The sequence below is a fragment of the Capricornis sumatraensis genome, chromosome 3 (assembly GCF_032405125.1).
Source record: "Capricornis sumatraensis isolate serow.1 chromosome 3, serow.2, whole genome shotgun sequence".
NCBI classification, from domain to species: Eukaryota; Metazoa; Chordata; class Mammalia; order Artiodactyla; family Bovidae; genus Capricornis; species Capricornis sumatraensis.
Genome location: NC_091071.1, coordinates 104837072 through 104853154, shown reverse-complemented (window position 1 = coordinate 104853154; position 16083 = coordinate 104837072). Strand labels below are relative to the sequence as shown.

Here is a 16083-nt window from a genome sequence, read left to right as displayed (position 1 = left end):
GCCAAATGGAGGGTTCTCTGCAGCATTCTATGCTGTTACAATACCAGTAATTATTAGCATGAAAGAATGATTCCTTTCTATCAATTTTATTGAAGTATAGTTTATATGCCCAACATTTACTCTATTTTAATTATTTTTACTACATTAACCAAGTTGAGCAACTATCACTACCACAAAACTATTTACAGTTAATCCCTATTCCTATTCTCTAGCCTTAGACAAGAACTGACCTAGTTTCTGTCTACATGAATTTTCCTTTTCTGGATATTTCATGTAAATGAAATAATACAGGAAGTGTTCCTTTGTGATTGGCTTATTTCACATAGCATAATGTTTTTGAACTTCATACTATAGGGCTATCAATGTTTCATTCCTTAATATTGCTGAATAATATAATATTCTGTTGTATTGATATGACATTTTTTAAGTCCATTTACAAGTTGATGGACATTTGGATTATTTTAAATTTCTTTTGCTACAATGGATAATGCTGCTGTGAATATATGTGTACAAATCTTGGTATAATCATACAGTTTCATTTTTCTTGGGAGTGGAATTGCTGGATTGATGCTTAATTTTTTTAAGAAACTGAAAGCTGTTTTCCAAAGTGGCCAGAGCTTTTACATTACCACCAGCAATATATGAGGGTTCATATTTTGCCATACATTCTTGCTAACAATTGTTATTGTCTATATTTTTTATTAAATTTATTTTAGTGGGTATGAAATAATATCATAGTTTTGATTGGCATTTCATTAATGACTAATGGTGATGTCTTTTCATGTATTTATTAGCTATTTAGATACTTTTTTTGAAATGTCTATTCCAGTCCTTTTTGCATTTTTAAGTTATATTAGCTGTCTCCTTGTTATTCAGTTTCAAGTGTTCTTTTTATGTTCATGATACAAGACCTTCATTGGATATGAGCTTTGCAAATATTTTCTTCCTGTCTGTGACTTGCCTTTTCAATTTTAATGATGTCTTTGAAGAACAGAAGTTTTGAATTTTGAAGTTCAATTTATCAATTTTTCCTTCATTTATAGATTGTACTATAGCTAGGAAATCTTTGCTTTATTCAAGCTGTCAGATATTTTTCTTCTGTTTGCTAACATTTTTGTAGTTTTGACTCTTGCATTTAGGTTTGTGATAAGTTTTAAAATACTTTTTTTTTTTTGGTATGGTGTGGGTAGGGTTTAAATTCATTTTGGGGGGCATATGGATATCCCATATATCAACAAAGAGTCGGACACGACTGAGCGACTGAACTGAACTGAAGTGAACTGAACTGATGGATATCCCATGTATCAACATTGCTTATTGAGAAGACTATACTTTCCTCATTGAATTGCCTTGGCATCTTTGTGAAAAGCAATTAAGTATAAATATCAAAGCTTATTTCTGGACTTTGAACTCCGTTCCATTGATCTATATGTCTATTCTTATGCCATAACTACACTGTCTTGATAACTGTAGCTTATTTTGGTAACTTTATAATACATTTTGTAATTAGAAAGTTCTCCAACCTTATTTTATATAAAAATCCTTTTGCTATTCTGAGACTTTTGCATTTCTGTTTCCATTTTAGGATTAGTTTGTCTATTTCTGTAAAAGCTTGCTGGACTTTTGATAAGGGATTATGCCCAAATCTATAGTTCAGTTTAGAAAGAATTGCTATCTTAGCAATATTGAATCTTTAGTTTATGAACATGGACTGTCTCTTAATTTCTTTTATTTTCCCTAGTAATATTTTCTAATTTTTAGTGGATAAATCTTATACTTCTATTATTCAATTTATTCATAAGTATCTTATTCATTTTGAGTGAAGTTGTTCTCTTAATTTGATTTTAAGATTATTTACTGATAGTACAAGGAAAGGAAGTTTATTTTTATATTGATCTTGTATGTTGCCAGGATTGGTTATTAAGCTTATTGTTTGGTGATTAAACTGTTCTCTGATTTAAAATTGATCATACTAGGGAACTATGTAGAATTTTCTGGACTGCCAGGATCTTAAATGTAGGGGTAAAATTTTTTTGGACTGCTTCCTGCCTAATTTAAAAAAGGAGCTTGTAGTGTGCTACAACTCACTTGGGATATAATAGTGGGAAACCGAGCCTTTTAATGATCTTTGCTACCTCTCGTGCCCAGAGGTTTCTCCTAGTACCTTATCAAGGCAAAAATCTTTTTTCCAGCTAACCAACGGAGAACACATCCTTTAAAGTATCAATGAACCATGTTACGAAAAATACTCTTTGTTAAGTGAATAGACTATTAAAACACAAACAAATTTATGTTTATAATATATTAGGTTTTTTTCTTCTTAACACACCTCTACCAATAGCAAAGAGTCTGTAATAAGTGAAAAGCTCTGATTGCCAGCTGAATTGGGAGCTATTCTCCATTAACTCCTTCTAAATACTATTTTACTAAAAAAAAAAAAAAAGACATAGCAGAACTTGGCCAGTTTCTTTTAGCTTATATATATTTAAGTGTACCTGGCTTGTGTGGAAAAAAATGTATTGTTTTTCTGTTTCCTAAAACTCTGTTTAAAGATTGGTCCTGCAGTCTGTGTCTGGTGCTCTATTATTCTAGCCTCTTGGGAGTTAAGTGTCTTGTTTTTGTTTTAATATTTATCTCCATTGTGTATTATTATATGCTTCAAGTAACTACTATTTATCATTTCAACTATATAATGTAAAGATGTTTATTACATTCTTAAATGTGATTTTAAAACTGTATTCTGACAATGTAACTTTTATTCTGGGGACTCTTGTCCAGTTTTATAAGATAAATCTGTTGGACAGCATATTTCAGCTAACATAAACTGGTTTTGTTCAAGAATATGCCTTTAGTTTCCAGTGAATCAAGCTCTATTTAAGGTATATTTAGCATCCTGAAATAGTGGGAGGTTTTTAAAAGTTCAAAAAGTAGCAAATAGGTGAGAATCTTCTACCTTGCATTTCACTGGATTTATGTTAAAGCTGTAAGTGGGATTCCTAAAATTGTTGGTGGGGAAATTTAAGAATTATGAATAACTAGATATTCACGTTTGATGGGCTTCCCAGGTGGCGCTAGTGGTAAAGAACCTGCTTGCCAATGCAAGAGACGTAAGAGACTTGAGTTCAATCACAGGGTCGGGAAGATCCCCTGGAAAAGGGCATGGAAACCCACTCCAATATTCTTGCCTGGAAAATCCCATGGACAGAGGAGCCTGGCACGCTATACTCCAGAGGGTTGCAAAGAGCTGGACATGACTGAAAGGGCTATCCTGGAATGTGAAGTCAAGTGGGCCTTAGGAAGTATCACTACAAACAAAGCTAGTGGAGGTGAGGGAATTCCAGTTGAGCCATTTCAAATCCTAAAACATGATGCTGTGAAAGTGCTGCACTCAATATGCCAGCAAATTTGGAAAACTCAGCAGTGGCCAGAGGACTGGAAAAAGTGAGTTTACATTCCAGTCCCAAAGAAAGGCAATGCCAAAGAATGCTCAAACTACCGCACAATTGCACTCATCTCACACGCTAGTAAAATAATGCTCAAAATTCTCCAAGCCAGGATTCAGCAACATGTGAACTGTGAACTTCCAGATGTTCGAGCTGGTTTTGGAAAAGGCAGAGGAACCAGAGATCAAATTGCCAACATTTGCTGGCTCATCGGAAAAGCAAGAGAGTTTCACAAAAACATCTATTTCTGTTTTTTTTTTTTTTCTTTCTTTCTTCTTTCATATTATAATTTTTTTTTACTTTACAATACTGTATTGGTTTTGCCATATATCAACATGAATCCGCCATGGATATACATAAGTTCCCACTCTTGAACCCCCCTCCCACCTCCCTCCCCATACCATCCCTCTGGGTTATCCCAGTGCACCAGCATCCTGTATCCTGCATCGAACCTAGACTGGCGATTTGTTTCTTATATGATATTATACATGTTTCAATGCCATTCTTCCAAATCACCCTGCCCTTTCCCTCTCCCACAGAGTCAAAAAGTCTGTTCTGTACATCTGCGTCTCTTTTGCTATTTCTGCTTTATTGACTATGCCAAAGCCTTTGACTGTGTAGATCACAATAAACTGTGGAAAATTCTGAAAGAGATGGGAATACCAGACTACCTGACTTGCCTGTTGAGAAACCTGTATGCAGGTCAGGAAGCAACAGTTAGAACTGGACATGGAACAACAGACTGGTTCCAAATAGGAAAAGGAGTACGTCAAGGCTGTATATTGTCACCCTGCTTATTTAATTTATATGCAGAGTACATCATGAGAAACGCTGGACTGGAAGAAGCACAAGCTGGAATCAAGATTGCTGGGAGAAATATCAATAACCTCAGATATGCAGATGACACCACCCTTATGGCAGAAAGTGAAGAAGAACTAAAGAGCCTCTTGATGAACGTGAAAGAGGAGAGTGAAAATGTTGGCTTAAAGCTCACCATTCGAAAACAAAGATCATGTCATCCAGTCCCATCACTTCATGGCAAATAGATGGAGAAACAGTGGAATCAGTGGCTGACTTTAATTTTTTGGGCTCCAAAATCACTGCAGATGGTGACTGCAGCCATGAAATTAAAAGACGCTTACTCCTTGGAAGCAAAGTTATGACCAGCCTGCTGTTGCTAAGTTGCTTCAGTCGTGTCCGACTCTGTGCAACCCCATAGATGGCAGCCCACCAGGTTCCCCCGTCCCTGGGATTCTCCAGGCAAGAACGCTGGAGTGGGTTGCCATTTCCTTCTCCAATGCATGAAAGTGAAAAGTGAAAGTGAAGTCATTTACTCATGTCTGACTCTTAGCAACCCCATGGACTACAGCCTACCAGGCTCCTCCTTCCATGGGATTTTCCAGGCAAGAGTACTGGACTGGGGTGCCATTGCCTTCTCTGATGACCAACCTAGACAGCATATTAAAAAGCAGAGACATTGTCAACAAAGGTCCATCTACTCAAGGCTATGGTTTTTCCAGTAGTCATATATGGATGTGAGAGTTGGACTATAAAGAAAGCTGAGTGCAGAAGTATTGCTGCTTTTGAACTGTGGTGTTGGAGAAGACTCTTGAGAGTCCCTTGGACTGCACGGAGATCCATCCAGTCCATCCTAAAGGAAATCCATCCTGGGTGTTCATTGGAAGGACTGATGTTGAAGCTGAAATTCCAATATTTTGGCCACCTGATGTGAAGAGCTAACTCATTTGAAAAGACCCTGATGTTGGAAAGATTGAAGGCAGGAGGAGAAAGGGATGACAGAGGATGAGATGGTTAGATGCCATCACCAACTCAATGGACATGGGTTTGGGTGGACTCTGGGAGTTGGTGATGAACAGGGAGGCCTGGCATGCTGCGGTTCATGGGGTTGCAAAGAGACGGACATGACTGAGTGACTGAACTGAACTGAACTGAAGGTGCTTAGTGTGTGTGATTCTGAAAAAATCTTAATATATTAGAAAAGGAAAAAACCCTAACATATTATAAACATAAATTCTTCTGTGTTTTAATAGAAATGCACATGTGTTTAGTACTTGCCAGCCTTTATATTAATTTCAGAGAATCAGAAGGATTTTGATATTCCTAGAATACTGCATGATACATTATAAGATATGTTAAGATTCAACCATAGAATAATTTAAACAAAGTTTAGGTACTATAGGACTTCCTAGGTGGTAGAGTAGGAAAGAACCCACCTGCCAGTGCAGGAGCTACAGGACATACAAGTTCAATCCCTGGGTCAGGAAGATCCCCTAGAGTGGGAAATGGCAACCTGCTCCAGTATTCTTGCCTGGAAAATCCCAGGGACAGAGGAGCCTGGCTACAGTCCTTGAGGTCACAGAGTCAAACGTAACTGAGTGACTAAGCACAAACACATGTGCGCACACACACATATGTTCTATAGTCATTAGCATGTTGATAACATGCTTGTGTATACTTTGACGGCTGCCTTGGTAGTGCAGCCTTCTGAACGTAGCATGTCTGGTATGACTGATCATGAAGAATGGCTTTTCGAATTAGAATTTAATAAAAAATTTTCGTGGTTTGAATACGAAGCTGTACTCCCTGTGTGATGAGTGGTTTCATTTCTTTCTCAGCAGTTGGGTAATGATTATGGCTCCAGATGCATTGAGAGTGATACAGAGATTGATTAATTTCACTTGAAAGGCCATGTGTTCAAAGAGCATCCTCTTGGAGTGCCATGAATGAGGATCTGACATCTCTGTAGTGGGGAGTTGTACCTTTACTTGGTATCCCACCAGTGCTGGAAACAGGATCTCCAAACCAATGATACTTATCCACTTGATCTATAAAGTAGTGAGTCTGACTCATAAATCAGTGCACACTTATGTGAGTATATCTGTTCTTGCTATCTTTCTCTGAATTTGCAACAAACTATTTGTGACTGTTGAAAGGTTCCTTCTGCTTCTTTACCCTAGGGATGTCTTTGAGTTGTGTGTTGTTATTGATCAATAGCACCAAAGTTGCTTCAAAACCATGGCTTCATTTAAGACACACACACAGACATAGCACATAGCTCACACAGTACAATGAAGACTTTCTATATTTTAGCGTGGAAAAACATTTTTAATATTAAAGCAGTGTGACCATAACGAAAAACCTTTTAATACATTTTATAAAAAAACAAAAAACAAACAAGGGTCCATTTATCTAATGCTTTGTCAGCTTGCATCTATTTGATACTTTATAGTTTCAAGGAACACTTCTTATCTTAAATATATCTTTTGCATACCACTCCCTTTCATTTTCATATATTCTGTAATTTTTAAAATAAATCTTTTATGACAATTTAGTAAGAAGTGACTGAAAATTTAATTTTTAAAAGAAAAATAAAACATCCATCAAAATTGACTGTCTCAAATTTTGATGAAAGAAAGAAAGTATGCACAGCTGTGATTTTAGCATGAAGCTTAAACTTAATGAGTTTTGTTTCTGAGTCTGAAAATGAGTGGATGTGTATCCCTGAATAAATAAAATACATGCATCCTCCTAAAATGCATGCAATCTCTCTCTCAAGGCATGAAGTGAGAGGATTGTATAAATTGATTTTTCTTTGAAGACCATCATAAGAACTTATACTCAATGCTCCTGTAAATCAGGAAGGTATTCTCATTCCTTGGATTTGCTGATTGTTTTAATAGAGAAGTTTTGCTCTGTGATGTCTTAGCTTTTTTTTCTTTTTTCCTTGCCTTTATGGTTAAATGATAAAGTTCTATTCATGCAGCAAATATTAATAGTTCTTGAGTGTTACTCTGTGCCAAGTGCTATGCTGTGGAAGTTACAGAGTGCAGTAAGACACAGCCCCTGTTTTTAGTAGAAAGGCTGCCATTGATGGATCTCAACGTGGAGCAAATAGACCATGGCCCACGAAGACCCATTCTCAAAGGACACCAAGATTGTTCCTCTAAGTTATGTTGATGACAAAACTTTGGATATTTTAAGAATACATCCTTTCTTTAGTGCTTCACACTTTTTTTTTTTTTTTTTAAAGCTCTGGGATATTTTCTGAGAAAATCCAAGTACTTCTTAATCATTGCATTGGGAAACAGACAAGGCCTATAAAGGGTGGTAACAGGATGACTGGTAAGGGGATGTTTGAGAAGAACTTAACAGATACTTAAACGTTTCTCAGTCCTTAGGTAAAAATTTTTATAATTTATTGAGGATATCACTTTAGGTCTCTAATTAAGTTTTTCTGATATTTTGAAGACATTTCCATTAGGGTGAATTTTGACAAGGAGAGATGCTTCCCAGGGAGTTTTATTTGTAACACTCAAGAAAAATATATATCCTCAATAAGAGTTTCACAAATTAAGGGTACTTTTTAAAGACTATTTTTGAAGATAATTTTGTACTCAGTATTAAAGCCACTCATGCATTCAAAGGTAGTCTTTGCCATCTCATTCCGTTTTTGTTGGACTCTCTGATTTGTTTGTCCTTGATTAGTTTTGAAATAGATGTGCCAGCTTTCAGAGCAGGAGAATGATTTAATTATTTCAGAACCCAAGGCCCAAAATCAGATTTGATGGTGTGTTGAAACAGAGTTCAGGATGAGCTGGTGAACAGCTGTGGTGTATATGTTGCTGATATCTGATATCCCCATGGCGACCTAACAGTGGTGCCTTTCCTTTTAGGTCCTCAGTTCTACATGTCAAAGGGCTGAATTTATTGGTGCCTTTTAATCTGGGATGAGCCTATTTAAATCTCATCATGGAAAGTGGGGGCTGATAAATGATCTAGAGCTTAGACAATGGAGGAGATGACAAATGCAAGATATACTGAATTTCCTGGATGGGTAACACTATAGGGGCCACACTATAGGATGCTTAAATTAGCAGCCTGAACACAGATGCCACTGCTGACCCCAGAGGTTAGTCAATGTACAGTGCATTTTCTAGTGGCTTCAAAAGTTATTATGAATTATTTGGACCCTTATGAAACATGTATCTAAGCACACATTTTCATAGAATTTTAGAGCTGGAGGATGGAACCTTAAGATCAGCAAACCTGGCCTTCTCAACAACAGGTGAACAAACTGAGGGCCGGGAAGGCAGCTTGGGGCATCAAGAATGGGATGGGAGATGAAGGCTTTCAGTCCGTCCTTCGCAGTCCCTTTAGGTATAGTTCACTTTCCTCTTCCACATGGACTGATGATAGAAAGACCAGAGCCTGGATATGGGGGAGCAGATAGTGGATTTTAGTGGTTCCCATTCCACATTCCATAGTCTACATAATAGCAGGTCATTAAAAGTGAAAGCTGAAGTGAGTGAATTCAGTAGAGTCCTCAGGAGAAAAGATGGATGAAAAATACAGCAGAGATGTCCAGAATGGCTTGCCAGAAGGTCAGGATTCTTCTCCCATCATTAGATAAAGGAAGAGCATCTGAGAACCTGGACTGGAGTCGGCAGCTCTAGAACCTGATGAAGAGAAGTGGCTACTTAAAAATATTTATGTGGAGGGAAGCTCATTTAATATTTTTTTGTTTCTTTTTAAATTGAAATATAGTTAATTTACAATGTTATGTTAGTTTCAAGTGTACAGCAAAATGATTCAGTTACATATATATGTATATATATATTCTCATATATGTATGCATATATATATATATTCTTTTTCAGATCCTTTTCCATTATAGGCTATTACAAAATAGTGAGTAGAGTTCCCTGTGCTATATAGTAAATCCTTGTTGTTTATCTCTTATTTATCGTAGTGTGTATGTGCTCAGCCCAAACTCTATATATCTCTCCCCTTACCCCTCCCCACCACTATCCCTTTAGTAACTGTAAGTTTGTCTTCTATGTCTTTGAATCTATTTCAATTTTTTTTTTTAATAAATGAAACTTCATTTTAAAATTAGTGCCAACAAGTTTAGGCCAGGACAGAGATATTTCCAGGTTGGATGAAACTGGTTTGTGTCTGGGCTTCGTTCTTATTAGTTTGTGAGTGTGGCCTACTTATGCATCCTTCCCATGCTTCAGCGTTCTCCTTAGATCTGTCTTCCTTCCCTCATTCACTTGATAAACACTTATATAGCATTTATTATGGTCTCGATCATATTCTTTCAAATTGGGTTATTTAGAAAGCTGTTTTAAAATGTGAAATTGGATAAAGTAGTAAAACATTTAGCAAAAATGAGGAGATAAATTGGAGCTGGAGTTGCTCTGTTGGCATAGGGAAACCATGCTGGTACCTGGCTGAGGCTTCCTGTCCTGTGGCAGGGGCCATCTCTGGCCTGACTGGGACTCCCAGGTGCGGGGCAGCTGGGGCTGAATCACTGATGGTGCGTCCCAGTTGGGGAGGAGTGAGGAGTATGGGGACTTTAAAAAACCTTCAGTGATTAACCCTCAGATCTCACTGGGAAGTAATCTTGGAACAGATGAAATAATTTGGACAAAGGAGTTAGCACAAACTGAGAGAAAAAAAAAATGCCTCCAGCAAATGTATGTTTCATTTGATGTAATTTTGTTTTCATTCATCTGAGAGCTTCTTTAGTGTAGCTGGTGTAGGGATTCCTCAGACTCTTACAGTGTTGGAGCTGATATACTGCCTATATTTTTAAGCTAAGAAAACTGCATCTGTGGGAAGGGAAGGGACTCTGTGATGGACCCTTTGGCTTTCATCTTCATCTTCTTTCTGTTTGTCTAATGTGATCCTTATAGCAACTTTAGGGGACGTATAGGTAAGTTACTGCCTCTACTTCCGTGTGGATTGCTGAAGATATCACAGGAAATCATTGGTAGAGGTGGAATCAAAATCCAGCTTTCCAGATCAGTGATTGTGCTCTTCTCATCATCCTACTTCATTGGTAGTGAACTTTGCAAAACTTGACCTCCATGTCTTCAGTTAACTGTCAGATATTTATGAGGCAGTTGCCATGGTATTTACTGTTATACTTGCTAGGCCCTGAGGGTCCAATGATGATATCCTTTTATTCACTTTCAGGAAGTTAACCATCTAGTTGGTTACATAGCACATTAAGCAGACAATTACAGAAAGAAAAACCAACACAGATATCAAAGGCATCCTGAGAATATTGTATGAAAAATAATGCTTTGGACAGTGGAGAAGAGCTATCATCGTCTGCCTACCAGAAACTGTGCTAAATGCTTTGCACAGATTATTTTACAATTTAGAAAGAAGTTTTCATTGGTCCTGAGTTAACATCTAGGTTTATAGTCATCCCCCCTAATCAAGATCATGCCTGTTCTCTTAGCATATATCAGGAATAATACATCACTTTTTGTTGTAGGCAGATAAACCAGTGATAAGCAATTTGAGACAAATTCCTCATTATACACTGAAACATATCATCCTGGATCATCTAAAATCAAGGGAATACATAGTCTCTTGCAAAGACAGAAGAACAGTGGGAGTCAGAGGGAAGGGGACATTTGCAGCTAGCATGAAGACATCTTTACACTGGGGCAGGGAGGGAGATGTGCAGGTGGCTCTGCATGTTGAACAGTGGGAGGCACTCCCAGCCATAAGCAGAGGCAGACTGGGGCATTTTCCCGTGAATGTGAAATGAAGTTCTCGGTCGCTGGTAGGAGAACCCAGCCTCAGCATTCTGGACCATTTATCCTGGTCTCCCCTGCTTTCTCTGCTCTCCTTTTTGTGACCTCTTTTCTCATTTCCTCTCCATTTCTTAATAAAAGTCTTTACAATATTCTATATCCCCATGTTTATCCTATTTCCCTTGTTTGGGGTGAATGTTTAGGGGAATCTGAGGTTAGGAATGGACTTTCAGTATTCAGCTGCAGGCAGATATCCTATGACAGTCTGGTCTTCCAATGTGTGTTCTGAATATTGTATAGAAATAAAAACTGTGTGAATATTGTATAGAAATAAAAAGTATGTGTATAGAAATAAAAAGTATGTGTCTTTCTATTAATAAATGTGTCTTATTTATAGAAATAAAAAGTATGCATGTGTATGTGTATCTTTCACACACATGCATATGTGTGTGTGTGTGTGTGTGTGTGTATAAAGAGCGAGAGGGAGAGGTGAGAGCTGAGGGAGAGGGAAAGTCAGAGAAAGGTGTTTAACTGGGGAAAGTGCACACATTGATTTTCTTGTACTTGCAGGATATTTCCTAGCAGAGAAGGAGGATTTATTTGAGGCAGGATTGGGGTCACATAAAATAAACCTGAAATTTTGGAGGTCATTATACATACAGCCATTATGAAAAACAGTATGGAGAGTCCTCAAAAATTAATGTCATCCAGCAATCCTATTTCTAAGTATATATCCAAAGAACATGAAATCACTGCCCTGAGATACCTGAACTCCCATGTTCGCTGCAGTATAATTTACAATAACCAAGACACAGAAACCACCTAAGTTACTATTGACAGATGAATGGATAAAGAAAATGTGTTTTACATGTGCGCATGCATGTGCGCACACACACACGCACACACACCCAATAGTATTCGGCCATAAAAAAGAAAAAGTCTGCCATTTGAAACAGCATGGATGGATCTTGAGGGAATTATGCTAAGTAAAGTAAGCTGGGCTACAAATACAAATACTCTAATGATTTCACTTATATGTAGAATTAAACACATACAGAAAATTTCTAGGTAAGAAATGTGAAAAAGGTTTCATTAGCTCTCTGATTAAAAATGGACAATGAAGGAAGCATGTAGAATTAAGTAGTCTTCAAATTTTATTCATTGAATCAGTTGGAAATATTGATTATTTTTAAAATGTTAAACAAATATTTAAAATTTGTATTTTCAAATCCATACAAGTCAATACATTTCAATCCACTTGTTTCTTCACTTACATTGGATCATTAGTTTGATAACCAACAGAGAAAATACAAAACAAGAAAATGATAAAAAGAAAATATAATAAAGGCCAAAGAATAATTTTGATTTTTCATGTTTAAATAATAAAACTGGCATTATCTTAATAAATTTTATACCTAGAAATAATTGACAATTTAGCTTCATGAACTGTTTTGTCAATTTACTATAGTAGTGAAAATCGACTTAAAATCTGAAAATTTTTATTTTGTTTAAGAGAAGCTAAAGCAACAATTTAAAGTGATAATTGGGCTTCCCTTGTTGCTCAGCTGGTAAAGAATCCTCCTTCAATGGGGGAGACCTGGGTTTGATCCCTGGGTTGGGAAGATCCCCTGGAAAAGGGAAAGGCTACCCACTCCAGTATTGTGGCCTGGAGAATTCCATGGACTGTATAGTCCATGGGGTTGCAAAGAGTTGGACATGACTAAGCGACTTTCACAGAGTGATAATTATGCTATTAAATAATGAAGCATTGTATTTTTTCTTCTTTTGAAAAGACAACTGCTGTATTTCACTGGCCTACAAAGCTTCCTGTTTAGAGGTTTTTGTTTTTCCTTCTTAAGCTGAAAAATCAATGTCACCAACATTAAACAGTGGGACGTCAACTTTGGTGCAATATTTTAGGTGATATGTATGACACTAATAGTAGAGGAAATTTGACACAGGCAGCTCTATCTGATGAAAAAACATTTATCTGAAGTTTTTATATTTGCCTGAAAATTTAGTATGTTAAAGTTCTCAAAAATTGATTCAGTTTTCATTTAATCTTTTCAGAGAGTTTATAAGACAACTTTGATTTAAAACACTTCATGTTTTTTAGTAGTTTTAATTTTTTTATTTTGCAGAGAAGTGTTGAGTAGAGATGCCAAAATTTGCTTCCTAGGCTCAGTTAAAACTCTCTAGAGCTACATAAAATACTGTGTCATGCACAGAATTAATAACCTATAAAGTAAATCTTTTAAAAATTCCCACAGATGTGCTGAAAATAATAGCAGTGATAATAACATTTATATTGATTGACCAGTTATTACACCCTGGTTTCTTTTAGTTGCTTTATTTCATTGACTCTTCATAAATATCTTATCAGATTATTATCTCCAATGACATCTGAGGAAACTGAGTCACACAGGGAGGTGAGTAGCAGATTGGACTTTGAACTAGAATATTCTTTTCTTTTCACTTTTATTGGAATATAGTCGATTTACAAGGTTGTATTTCAGATGTACAGTAAAAGTGCATCAATTATACATATGTCCAATCATTTTTGTGTGTGTGTTCACTTAAGTTTATTAATCAGTAGAAAAGCAACATGTATTCAATTTTAAGCTAACCCACAAATACATCTTGGTCAAATTTATGAAAATCAGACTAGGTTTAGATTCTTTTCCCATATGGTTCATTACAGTGTATTGAGTAAAATTCCCTGTGTTACATAGTAGATCCTTATTAAGTTCTCTCTTTTATATAGTAGTGTGTATATGTCAGTATTCTTAATAAAAGCCGTGTGCTTCTAACCAATTGCTTTTAAAAATGGAGCACTGAGCCTGCAGATGGGAGTCCATCATGGCCATCATGAACCTTGGAGTCTCATTTGGAGGAGACAGCCTCCCCTGGATCTATACATCATCCACATAGGACATCACTTGCACTGCATGCATGCCCATAAATTGTAATTATTGAATGGACAGATAGAGAACACAGTTTTGTATGAAGGACCTTATGCCTTAGTTCCATTGCTGTATGAACAACTGACTACAAGGACTAAGTGAATTGGAGTTTTCTGTATGGGGAAGAAGTTGGACATTTTAGAGGCATGTTATAGAGACTTATCTTTTCTGAATACATGAAACAGAATATCCTTTGATAAGTTATGGAGACAGTGGGGCAGATTTATTAAAAGTAGCACTGCCCTCAAAAATGCACCTGAGTATTCCCTTTAGCTTATGTCACCAGAGAGTAGGACAGGAATGAATTAGGAAGTTTAGGTGCCTAAAAGATGGCAAGATATGGGAGGGGTCACATAAATGAAGGGTGGATGGTGAGAAATGAGGCAGGGGGAAGTGCCAAAGAGACAAGAAGAGGATGTTTCTTGTCTTGTCCATCACAGATAATGGCTGATGCTCTGCTGTTCACACTCCTAGAGTAGAAACCCTTTGTGGGCAAGAATATTTCTTACTTATCTTTGTACCCCTCATAGTTTGATTCCAGAGACTTGCTCAGGTTTTTTAAAATTAATTTTTATTGTAGTTGACTTATAATATTGTGTTAGTTTCTTCTGTACAGCAAAGTGAATCAGTTGTACATATATCCACTCTTTCTAAGATTCTTTTCCCTTATAGATCATTACAGAATATTCAGTAGAGTTCCCTGTGTTATACAGTAATCCTTACTAGTTATCTATTTTAGATACAGTGGTGTGTATATGTCAGATAGTGGTGTATATATGTCAGACCCAATCTCCCAATTTATCCCTCCCCTCCCCTTTCCCCCTTGGTAACCATAAGTTTGTTCTCTAATATGTGACTGTTTCTGCTTTGTAAATAAGTTCATTTGTACCAAAAATCTACAAGCAATAAATGCTGGGGAGGATTTGGAGAAAAGGGAACCCTCTTACACTGTTGGTGGAAATGTGAATTGTTGCAGCCATTATAAAGAACAGTATGGAGGATCCTTAAAAAATAGAACTACCATATGATCCAGGAGTCCCACTCCTGGGCTTGTATCTGGGGAAAATCTATAATTTGAAAAGATATATGCACCCCAACGTTCTTGTTCGGTTTTGAGGTGAATGAGCCTGCAGTGAATAGGAGAATGAGTGTATGACAAAATGCACACATGCCTTTTGAAAATCCAGTTTAAGCTTCTATTTATTTGTGAAACCCTGAATACTATTTAGTTTGTCTAATATATAGTAAAAATACATATATAAGGAATAAAGGGAAAATGTCTGTGGCATTGTTAATGGACGTTGTGTGAATGTACTGTGACAATGTTCAAAATTCAGTTCAGTAAGTTCAATCACTCAGTTGTTTCAGACTCTTTGTGACCACATGAACCGCAGCATGCCAGGCCTCCCTGTCCATCACCAGCTTCCGGAGTTTACCCGAACTCATGTCCGTTGAGTTGGTGCTGCCATCCAACCATCTCATCCTCTATCGTCCCTTTCTCCTCCTGCCCTCAACCTTTCCCAGCATCAGGGTCTTTTCAAAAAAGTCAGCCCTTTGCATCAGGTGGCCAAACTATTGGAGTTTCAGCTTCAACATCAGTCCTTCCAATGAACATCCAGGACTGATCTCCTTTAGAATGGACTGGTTGGATCTCCTCGCAGTCCAAGGGACTCTCAAGAGTCTTCTCCAACACCACAGTTCAAAAACATCAATTCTTCTGTGCTCAGCTTTCTTTATAGGTCAACTCTTACATCCATACATGACTACTGGAAAAACCATAGCCTTGGTAGACAGACCTTTGTTGACAAAGTAATGTCTCTGCTTTTTAATATGATGTCTAGGTTGGTCATAACTTTCCTTCCAAGGAGTAAGCATCTTTTACTTCATGGCTGCAGTCACCATCTGCAATGATTTTGGAGCCCCCCAAAATAGAGTCAGCCACTGTTTCCCCATCTATTTGCCATGAAGTGATGGGACCAGATGCCATGATCTTAGTTTTCTGAATGTTGAGCTTTAAGCCAACCTTCTCACTCTCCTCTTTCACTTTCATCAACAGGCTTTTTAGTTCTTCTTCACTTTCTGCCATAAGAGTGGTGTCATCTG

At 37.1% G+C, this 16083-nt stretch overlaps 1 protein-coding gene across 1 annotated transcript in view; it reads left to right on the top strand.

Moving 5' to 3' along the window:
- The window catches only part of THSD7B (thrombospondin type 1 domain containing 7B), a 910123-nt gene that overhangs the window by 13539 nt on the left and 880501 nt on the right, over nucleotides 1-16083 (top strand). The gene's annotated exons all lie outside the window — the stretch shown is intronic.